Raw genomic sequence first — 11,675 nt, 5'->3', positions numbered from 1 at the left:
GGTAAAGCAAATATGAAGTTTTATTTGGGCCAAAACTTAGATTAGAGGCAGTTCTCACAGGGGTGCTCTCATAGGAGTTGTTAATTTTTATTTTGATTTAGTTTGGGTTTTGGGTTTGGTTTTTTTTTTGTTTGTTGGTTTGGTTTTTTGCCTTAGTAAAGTTTAGATATCCTTTTCCTCTTCCCCTTCCTCACTTCTGAGAGATTCCTCTTGTAAGCTATTTCCCAGATTTGAAGTGCACATACATTCACACATATTAGATAGTTTCCTGTGTACTTTTTCTGCTGAAAAAGGCCCATGCTGGCTTTCTTCCACCCACCCTGCCTTGTGCTGGTCACATGGAGAATCTGGACTATCAGTTGACCTTGTTTTCCTGTTCAAGAAGGATGCACAAGCACAGCAATAATGCTGGTCCTGGCTATCAGCACTAGTCCAGCCCACCATTTTGTTAGTGGATGAAAAAGCAAAAATGCTAAATGTGTTCTAACACGGACAAGTTAAGTAAGGAAGAAAAGGAAATAATAAGCTTTAATGAAAGAGATGCAGAACCAACATTAGTACAACTTGTCTTGCTAATGAATTTATTAGGCTAGACATGGAGTCAGGACAATAGTATATACAAACATAAATGCCTCACAATATACTTTCTTCAATGTTGGAATAAAAGAATGTGAAAGGAAAGACTAGAAATTAGACATCTAATCTGCAATTGTAATTAAAACAGACTTGGACTGTTGAGTATTTTTATGACTGCAAAGTCATTACTGTGGCACTTAAATCAGAATGTATAAACATGAGAAAACTAGGACTTGGGCAGCAGATATGCAGTATATGTGGGACACCAGTGTGTGTTTACAGTGTGACCTTGAGTTTTATTTCAGGTATAATATCTGTTTCTACTTGGTGTTTTTACAGAAATTGGATTGGTCTTGGTGATAATTTCCACTCACATAGATATGATACTTCAGAACAATATGATCTGTTACTACAGTGCAGTAAATCTGTACTGGAAGACCCCAGTGCTGTTTGGTATTTCAAGCTGATAGTTAAACCCTCTATCCTGGGCCTGTTTCTTCAGAGCTACAAAACTCGTTAGTTTTTTATGGCTAAAGTATACTGATCTTTGTAGCACTAATCTTCCTAAGAGGACGGAGAAAGCAATAGACATGAAACTTTGGAGGAGGTGTTTTTTCAAGTGAGACAGTACGTTGGTCTTGCGTGGCCAAGTAGGAGAGGAGGTGCTCCTGGTGCCAGATCAGAGATTCCCCTGCAGCCCGTGGTACAGGCCGTGGTGAGGCAGCTGTGCCACTGCAGCCCACGGAGGTTCATGGTGGAGCAGAGATCCACCTGCAGCCTGTGGAGAACCCCAAGCTGGAGCAGGTGAATACCCAAAGAAGGCTGTGACCCCATGGGAAGCCCATGCTGAAGCAGGCTCCTGGCAGGACCTGTGGCCCTGTGGAGAGAGAAGATCACTCTGGCGCTGGTTTGCTGGCAGGACTTGTGATCCTGTGGGCGACCCACACTGGAGCAGTCTGTTCCTGAAGGACTGCCCTGTGGGAGGGACCCACACTACAGCAGTTAATGAAGAACTGCAGCACATGGGAAGGACCCACACTGAAGAAGTTCATGGAGAACTGTCTCCCATTGGAGGGACTCCACGCTGGAGCATGGGAGAAGTGTGAGGAATCCTCCCCATGAGGAGGAAGGAATGGCAGAGACAGCGTGTGAGGTACTGATCCCACCCCCCTACACTGCTGAGGGGGAGGAGGTAGAGAAAATTAGGAGTGAGGTTGAGCCCAGGTAGAAGGGAGGAGTGGGAGAAGGTGATTTCTTTCTTAAAGATTTTTTTCCCCCACTCTAGATTAGTAAAAACTAATTTTTTCCACGAGTGATCTCTTCCTGTCCTTACCTTGACTCGGAAGCCTTTTGTTTTATTTTCTCTCCCCTGTTCAGCTGAGGAGGAGAGTGACAGAGCAGCTTTGGTGGGCACCTGGTGTCCAGCCAGGGTCAAACCACCACAGACAGGAAGGAGCCAGATCATATATTGTTAAGAGGAACAAGGAAAATATGTTTTCTTGCTGCTGAGCTTCCACTTATGTGTCTTAGCACAGATTTGCTTAAGTGGAAATGCTTGCATATAGCATGGTTGCTACTGCCATCTCTGATCAAGGTAAGCTAGACTTGAGTTAGTACATTTTGAAAACAAAGATGATTTAGGAGATAAGTGCCTGGAGCCTGTATTAGTGTCCCATCTTGCAAAAAAATAAGTGCTTAAAAATTTACTGAAATTTGTCTAGGGCATCACAAAAAGACTCAGGAGAATGTGCTGGTTGCATCTGAGAGAGCAGAAGAAGGAATGTCTGACTTTTTTTCTCATGGCAGGTCAATGGTTTTTAATGATGCTTTGTGTGTTCTTTGCAGAAACCAATTTAAGTATGTGCTAATTTGAAGACTAAGGACTGACTTCCACCTTATATTTGAAGTGTTTGCTTCCAACACATATGAGTTTATTTAAAAGACTCTTCCCTGAGCTACAATTAGAGTCTTCATTGTGATTTAAATTAAAGGCAACAACTTTCCTATTGCTGAGCCTCTTTTCTCTGCCATCTCAGAGTCTGGGCTCTGAAATGGAAAGGATGGCAAGTCTAGGCTTTACCTAGGGCAATGAGAAGATTAGAGACTATAAAGAGATGCTGCAGGTAGCATCATTACCACCATACTGGCTGTTATGCTACTATACATATATAGCTGTTATGCTATTAATATGTTACTATAGCATAACAGCTGGGAAATAAGAATAACTGCATCTTATACTGTAGAGCTTCAAATCACCATTTCTTCATAAATGTAATAGGAATTGGAAATCACAGCTGGAAATAACTACACACAAATATTTCAGTGATAAATTCCTAGGGGCCAGAGGAAGTAGGATGAAAACACAGGTGGAATGTCCATTTTAATCTGATGCATGTAAAAAATTAGCCATAAATGCATTGCAAGACCTGTCAGTCAGCAGAAAGTAGATGCCCTCCTGCTACAGAGGTTTGAAATAGCAGAATTGAAGGCATCCACTTATTTTCTCCAAGCAATGTTGTGGTTGGTTATTTTCCCTACAGTTGTTTCTTACCTTTTAGTGCAGCAGTCCCAGCTCCTTTATGGCTATGAGATACCCATACCAACTAAATTTTGTCACTTCTCATTTACTCTAAATTGCTTTGGAATCCAAAACGTGTTTTCTCTTCTGAAGCAGTTCTAAGGGCTCAGAGTGAAATTAGTGTGCGGCATGGCTGAATTTCTGTTTAATTGACTTTAGTGGTGCATGTGCACATGCTCAGCTACCCTGGGCCTCCACTGGTACAACACTTATGAGCTTGCATCACTGGGAGATGAACCGTATTTTACTCCACTGGTATTTCAAAAAAGTAGAAGAAAAGTTGGTTTGGAGAAGTAATTTCAAGTAATTGAAAAAACAGATGATGCTGTGGCTTGAATAGTGATAAGTGCAGCTGTTATTGCAGACAGTTGGAGTAACTTCTGTGACCTTTGTATTGCTAACAATGTTCTTAAAAATATTCTTCAAGCTTTTTCTCAATTGGGATGTGGATGCATACAATTGGTAAAGCTTCATCCCTCTTCTTTGTGGAACAGAGCAGTAACCTGTGAAGCCATGAGCAGGTTTAGGTGATTTCTTTCTTTTCTAAACCTCAGATTCCAGGATTCCTGTAAGATAGAGCAGAACCAGAAAAGCACCTGGCTGTTGGCATGCAAGTGATTGGACAAGACAGCCTCCTGAAAATGTAGCTGCCTCCAGAAACCACACTGGAGCAGGAATCAGTCCACTCAGCCAGCAGAGCAAGCATCGTCTCTGTTTCATTTCATTAGAGCACATCAGCATTACAATTTTCCAGACCAGCCAGCTAATTGTGTTATCTGTGTTGTTTTACTGGCTGAAGAATCATGTCATTCTCTCTTACGCCTTTCTTAAATTAAGATTTATTTAAAGTCTCTACATATATATTTTGGAACAGACACAATATGTCTTCTGGTACTGCATATCTTGTCCTCATTTGAAACCAAGGCAGCCAAATCAGCTTGTGCAGTAATAAAACCATAAAGAGCTGAAGACATGAAAAACTGAGTAATCCTAAAACTGAGTAGCTGTAGCACTTTACTTCTCTGCTGTTATTGAGGGGATAGTTTTATATACAGTTTCAGAAATCTGAGGCATTTCATGAATCAGAATAGCAAGAAGTATAGATATTAAAGAAAAATTTACCTGGAGCACTTACCTGAAAGTTTTTGTTGCAGTCTATGCAAAGTGAGATGCTTCCATTTCAGTTGGACAGATCTGCACACCACAGAGCTGTTGCTGACATTGTGGCACTGTGGCACAGCTTCCCCAGTGCCACAGAAGCTGTGCTCTCCCAAGCTGAGGCATTGCTCACTGCAGCCATTATGTGAGGGGGCAGAAGAACAGGCCTCTGTCTCACCACTCTAGAAATAACCCTTTGGGCAGTGATCCTACCTAACAGTGTTTCAAGGCCATTGGAGTAGATAAATATGACAGACGATTAAGCTTCAATATTGCAGCTCTGGGAAAAAGGGAAGGTAAGGGCTGGGCTACAGTGGATTCCAACTAGAAAAACACTCAGGCATGTAAAGATGTTCCCTTCACATGACCAGATACAGGAAGTGGAGGTTTGGGTTGTGAGGAGGTTGTGAGGAGATGTGTTGCACTCTGCAAGCTGGTTTAACCTGCAGCAGGAACTCACTTGCTTAGCCCAAGAATATGTAGCCACAGTTCTCTCTGCTGTCATATTTCTACTATTTTTCTTTCCTTGCATTTTCTGACAGATTTTTTTTTTTCAAATCTATTTAAAATTTCTTAACAATTGAACTTCTGAATTATACATAGTGTGCAAGTCCAGCTGAGGGGTGACATAATTTGGCAAGGTTTTCAGCTGCCTTAGAGCTGAGACTTTCTAGATTTGCCAGGTTAGCTGATGGTTGCATGAAGTGTGGGTATTGTTCGCAGAGTGTTTAAAATTAAATTGAAATGTTTCCTGTCAACCAAGTGACACTTCGCATAGTGTCTGAGAGAGATGGCTCTGAATATCCACTTTCCTGGTGGCTGGTTCCTTCTTCAACAGAGGCATGATGAGGTGGTGAGCCTTTGTGCTCACCACACAGGTGAGCACAGTCACTGCTGGACTATAAGGGGAAAAGACCTGCATTCTCTTTTGGGTGCTGTTAATTGACCTCACTGTCCAAGACTGGGCTAGCTGGCAAGACTGGTGATAAGATCGTGTTTGTCCACCCAGTCAAATCATAGGGATGTGGGAAGTGCCTGCGCAGACAGTTCAGTTAAGATTAGGCTGTTTTTCGTATGGAGTCAAAAAGTGATACCATCCTGGAGTGCTATCACTTAAAAGGCAGTGCACCCAGGAGCTTCTCCTGTCTTCAGGGTTGGGTTGGGAATGTGTTTGAAAACCGGAATGCCAAACCAGAATGAGTTGTGTAGCTGCTGGGTTCATCCCTGCATGATTACTTTGTTTCCCAATGAACAGGTCCAGAAGTCTTTTTGGCAGTGGATTGATTCTCCTTTCCTCTGAGTGTGGGGTAAACGCTCCTGCAATATCCTTCTATTTCTGTTTTCTCTTTAGTCTATTGTTGTGATCAACCATTTATCCATTCTTGTGGCATGAACAGAGAAGCAAATCCATAAGTATCTCCTCACTGAGGAATCTTGGAAGGCACAACTGGGCCATTGCTCATTGCTGCAGTTGACCCTGCTGATGTGAACAAACCATGTGTTGAATGTTAAATGGAAACTGATTTATGGGTGAGTGACTTGACCAGATAAAAGTAAAATAACACCCAGAGGGAAGGAAAAGCAGCCAAAAAGAAATTGTGTCAGTGCTTCTGATAAATGGAGATACCTGCCTTTTTTTAACCCCAAGCAGAAAAGCAACTTGATTCATAAATGACAAAAATTAACAAATCAGCTTCCACAGTATTGCTTAATCTAGCAGACAGAAATGTAATAGAACTGTAGTGGCTGGAGCACAATGCCAGTTATTAGCAATAAAATTCAAATTATAACTCTTTTTCGGCAAAGGAATTTGCCTTTGGAGCAAATTGCCAAGGAGTATGTTTGATCTTTTGTCATTTGAAGATAGTCGTAGTTTAGTGGTAACTTTGGGGCTTGATGTGGGAATTACTCTGATTTTTCATGATCTGTACTATGCAGAAAGCAGGCTGCATTTGATTAAGGCTGCAGATAAAATCACAGAATCATCTTAGAAAAGAATACAGCCAAATTCAAGTGGGAGTGGGAGCTGGAATTGTTAATATTGATTGTTACGAACACAAAGGGCCCTTCTGTTAATTAGCACAGTGATGATGGTCTGCTCTTAGAAGTGGCTAGCTTTAATTTTTCTGCTCTTGTTGAATCAGCAGAAACCATACTAGTAGGAAAATTTACACTTCCTTAGCAGTGTAGTTTATCAGTATGTAGTTTAATCTTAGGAAGGAATACAAACAGTGAAAGGAAACATTATCTGTACAGCGCATGCACATGCAGCTACATCAGTAACAAGTCATAAGCTTAATCAAAGATGTTAGACTGGTACATACACTGATATCTGGTCTGAAGTCCTGATATCCAGTGATCCAAACTGGTAACTGTGGCCCTGGGACTTTTAATACTGTCAGTCACAGCTAATGGTGCTCCTGGGTTGGATATGTAGGAAAAGTTGGCAGTTGCCACTTCTAATTGCTGTTCTTGATGCTTTTGAGCTTTTATGCTACAGCATTCTGTACCAATACAGCCACTCAGAGCATTGGTTTACAAGTTAAAGGAAAGTCCAGAGCTAGTGATGCAAACTCACTTTGAAAGCCAAGTTGAAATTTTTGGCAGGTCATAGGCTACCGCAAAGCAACAGCTATTTGAAGTTAATGAAGAGGTGCTGATTGTTGCTGCACAATCACACCTTGATTCTTCCTTGCTGTAAGGTAATCACTTTCTCTCCCAGAACAATTCCACTTCAAATTTTGAAGTGTTGCTTTTTGCTGTTCATTGTCTCCACAGGGATTTTCTTCCCACCACCAGCTTGCTCTAAAAATTATAAATGGGGTTTACTCAAAGGCTTTCTGAGAAGTGTGATCATTGACAGTCTCCAAGCAACTTTTACTACACCAGAATTTTTTTTTTTCATTTCCTGAGTTTTAAAATCCAGTTTTCCAGGCTCTGTGAGGGCCCCCTCTGAGAAAGATTACAGTTTAACTAAATATTAGGAGGAAAGAGAAATGGTTGAAGCATGAGGGAACCATGGAAGTAAAATAAAATTTCTGCCTGTAATTCTGGCTGTCATTTCAGGAGCATGCTTCTGTCCTCTCAGCACCAAGGGACTGATCCCTTCTTGCTGTGGCTGCAGTAAATCAACCCAATTTTTTACTAGTTTTCCAGTGTCAGAAGTGGCTTCCATGGTAAAACAGTTTTACATTTCTGCTGAAAAATATCTGGAATTTAATGACTCTGAATGGGTTTTGATGTGTTAGGGCAATCTAAGTGTTCACAAGTGGACAATGGTCCTGCAGCTGCATTGGACTAGTCAACTGGTTTGTTCCTATGGACAATCCACATTGCCCTATATTTATGAAATGTTTATTTTGTAATCAAATTGGCTAAAAACCCCTCTATTTGTAAATACTGCTCTGGGGGCAGAGCTGCTCTACGAAGACATGTTTTTTTCCTGGGGTTGGTGGCGTAGCTGGAGGATCTGCTGCTGCAGGGTGTTGCAGGTGGGAGGCAGGGAGGAATATTCCGCCAGGTACAGCTGTGCCAGGTCGAAGCAGAGGGAGCTCCGTAGCCCACCGTTCCTGCTGGGTGGGGAGGGAGCTCTGTAAGGCCAGAAAAGAAGCCTAGGGACTGCGAGGGAATGCCATGGGGGAAAAGTGACGGCTGGGGAGAGGCAGAGAAGGGTGTGTCTGTGTAAAAGCAGCATATCTGTATCCTCGAATAGTATATGTAAGATCTGGATGGTGTGAAAGCTCTTTCCCCCTGCCCTCCTCCCAATATGCATTTTATTATTTTAGCTTTTGGTAGTATTTTCCCATTTTTATTTTTACTGCTTTTAAAACTGTAAGTTATCTACGATAACCTCCATTTTAAGATGGAGGCCAATACCTTAATCCCATATCTGGGGTCTTACCTTCTTCCTGGATCCATATGTAGATAAATAGCAATTTCTGAGGGCCTCAATATAGCCAAATTAGTGCCAGTGTGTATATGCTGTCTTTATTGTGCTCAAGTAAGCCACCATTTAAGTGGCATTTCTTTTGTCTCTGTCTCCTCCCACGTCTGTACAAGGACATAAATAAAATCCCTGAATTTGGTAGTTTTGATATTGCAAGTAACAGGTGTGAGAGCAAAACGGGAATGACACTATGAAGAAGAAGAAAGAAAGTATCACAGGAGCAGAATATCTGTGAAAAGAAAGTGTTTAAAAGTACAAAGATATTAGTTTTGCTTGGGTTCTGCTATTACAAAACCATTTAAATAATGTCAATTGGATGCTAGTTATAGTCTGATTTGAAGCAAAGCTCTGAGCTTGATATGAAATTATATCAGGCTTTGAGGAAGTTGCCAGTAAATTTGTCAGAAAATCTCTGCTGAAACTGCTGTTCTACAGGATTACAGACTTTTGATAAAATTAATTTTTCTGCAACCGATTGACTTTCTTTCAGAAAAAAGTTAAATTTTAAAGATTACCCTGGGTTTTATTGTTGCTTGAATGTGAAAAACTTTTCAGGTGAAACATTTTCTTGGTTTCTCAGTGAAAATACACCTCGATGCTGTGAGGTTGTAATAGGTAGCATGCTATTGGAAGTGAACCCGTTTGCAAAATGTGTTGAAGAATAGAAGCACTAACAAAAGTTATGCAAACAAATCTCAAGAAATGTCTGACCAAATATTAATAACTTGATGGCATGTGTATACTCTGAAAATGCTCTCCAAAATGTATTTATCCTTCTGCTGGCTCCTTTTTCACATCTTTTTCTCCTGACTGGAGGCACTCTTTTATGCATTTGTGGCTGGGTAAATTCTACTCTGCAACCTGTCTGCTGTACCACTTGTCCTGGTAAACTCAAGAAGAATGACTTACCAAGGTGTATACTACCTTTGACCAGGGGAAAGAAAAACCTCCTCTTCATATTCTTCAAACCTGTGGCCTAAAATAAGCTACAAAGCAGTATGAACAGCAGCTAAGACTTTGGACTTGGCCACTCAACCAGCACTCACAGAACTGGAGTGTTTAGAACACGTACTAGAATTCTGAGACTTGATGTCACCATTAAAAGTGTGGAAATGGCTTTTGCAAAGCAAGCTGTCAGTAAATAATAAATGTTGTACCCCTGAGCCTCTGCAAACAGCCTGTGGCTCTGTGTATGTGTATGTATGTCTTTGTTACCCTGCTGCCATGAATAAACATTTGAGTCACTACTTGGTAAATAGATTGGTCAATAATGCAACAGTTACCAAAGTGATATTTATTTCTAGATGCCAAAAGTTGTTTTTGGTTCAATAATTTATGAAAATTAATCATGCTGTCTCCATCAGCTTTGGGAATGTCTGCAGCATACATCAGCCCAGGAGATCACTCTGAGGAATCTGTTCTGATTGCTTCATATCAACTTTCTCCCACAGTATTAAAGAAAAAGCACCTCTGCTCAGTGTATTCTGCCAGTTTATATAAATGGGTCGAAATAGATATGTGTGTATGTATTTCCACTATGATCTCATAGACACAGATTAGGGGCTTCCCGTCCTTATTTGAACTTATTTTATGTTTCTTTCCTTTGTAGCCTATGTAATTGTCTTGCAGTGACCAAGAAACCCACAGAGCAGTTCTTGTGCTGCTTCTGAGGAAGAGCAGCTGAGCAACAGACTTCAATAAGGCTGAGCTTGACTAGAATAAATGTGATTTTATGCTTCATAGTCTGGGGCCAACAGAACTCAGGAGCATGAGATCTGTCAGGAAATGCAAAGTAAGAGAGCAAATGCAATAAACCCTACTACAACTGCACTGCACAGGCAGATCTTAGAGGCTGCCTCTAGAGAACTAATGAAGTTATGGCTGAAGAAATTTCCTAATAGCAATTTGCTTATTATCTGTCTATATTAGCTTACATTCATCTTACTCATGTGCACTGCTTATGAAAGTTATCCATGGTCTTAAAGGCTAGAAAGTACAACTGTTTCTCCTTTCTCAAAGGACATGCTTATTGTTTGAAGAACTCATTCTGTTCTCCTGCAGACATGTGTTGTAATAGGAGGAGACTGTCACCCTTCTGCCTATAAGCCAGGTATGCCTCATATGTCTTTAAACAGCTGTGTAGTTCAGGCAGTGACACTGGTCGCTGGGCCAGGGAGCAGTGTAATGAGGAGCAGTAGCCAGGGAGCCAAAAATGAATCTTGGAAAAATTACTGTGCCAAATACAGGCAAAGAGATACATATAAATGGTAAGGAGAAGTGGAAGAATATCGGAAAGTTTTAATTCCTGGAAATTACTGATTTGAGTTTTGTGTATGATGCTCCTGTGAATTTCACATGGAGGGTTAGCTGTGGCACACAGCATTTAGGGCACTTTACCTAATCGCAGGCTGCAAACAAAAGAATTTGCAGTAAGGAAAAAAAATGTAATTCAGTTAGTTCGCTGCCTTCTGTAGGAGAAATGCATTATGGAGCAGGTTACTAACTTACCAAGCCTGATGCTCCACTTCACTTTTCATCTTAGACAGCCCTGATAGGAAAAGCTATTAGGAAAACTCACTGAAAAACAATGTGTCATATTTTGTACAGAACCACTTGAGGAAAAGGTACTCATCGTACCTTCCTGAAGTGCATGGCAATGACCTGAAAGATTGTTTTAGGCTTGGCCTTATCTCAAAGAAGACAAATAATGAAGGTCATTCGTGTAGTTTGTGTTATAGGAATGATTTAGATCTTTGATGGTTCATGAGAGCCCTCATGAACCATCTGGACAGAGCTTTGATACCTAAATCTCATCTATTCATCTCTTAAAGACAGTGACCTTCAAAACAGTGAGTCAGACAGTGACAGAAGCAATGCAAAAAACTTTTAACAAAACTGCTGCCTTTGCCTTTGTGAGTGGCAGTGCTTCATAAGGATGAGAAACAATGGTGGACACCGAAGGCACCACTTCTGAGCAGTGAGGGTGTGATTTGCAGAAAGCACTCATGTGGCTTTCAACGGCGAAGTTTGTGACAGCTTCCCCACAAGATGGGGTGTGTGTGGGGGGGTGTGAGTGTGTTTAAAGGTGGCCATGTGCATGCCAGTCACCTTGGGGCTTTATGCTGAGTTGTCCTTTTAGGATTTTTTTAAGCAAAATTAATATTCTGCCATTTGGGCTGTGGTTTCTGTGGGAAACCAAACCATCAGGGCTGCTTTGAGGAAAATTTAATGGCTCTCCTGAAATATCAATGTATGTGTCAATGTACAGTAATGTAATCCACCACTTCTCTAACTACCCAGACCTATGTTTAAAGGGTGCTGTCAAATGGAGAAAAAGGGTGTCCCTGCTTGGCAAGGCCGCTCAAATTTGGAGAAGTTGTTGTGCCACACTGCAGCGTGTCTGACTTGCTGTGGGTT

The sequence above is a fragment of the Manacus vitellinus genome, unplaced genomic scaffold (genome assembly GCF_001715985.3).
Source record: "Manacus vitellinus isolate BGI_N305 unplaced genomic scaffold, ASM171598v3 scaffold_18_pilon, whole genome shotgun sequence".
NCBI lineage: Eukaryota > Metazoa > Chordata > Aves > Passeriformes > Pipridae > Manacus > Manacus vitellinus.
Note: the sequence above shows the minus strand (reverse complement) of the source record.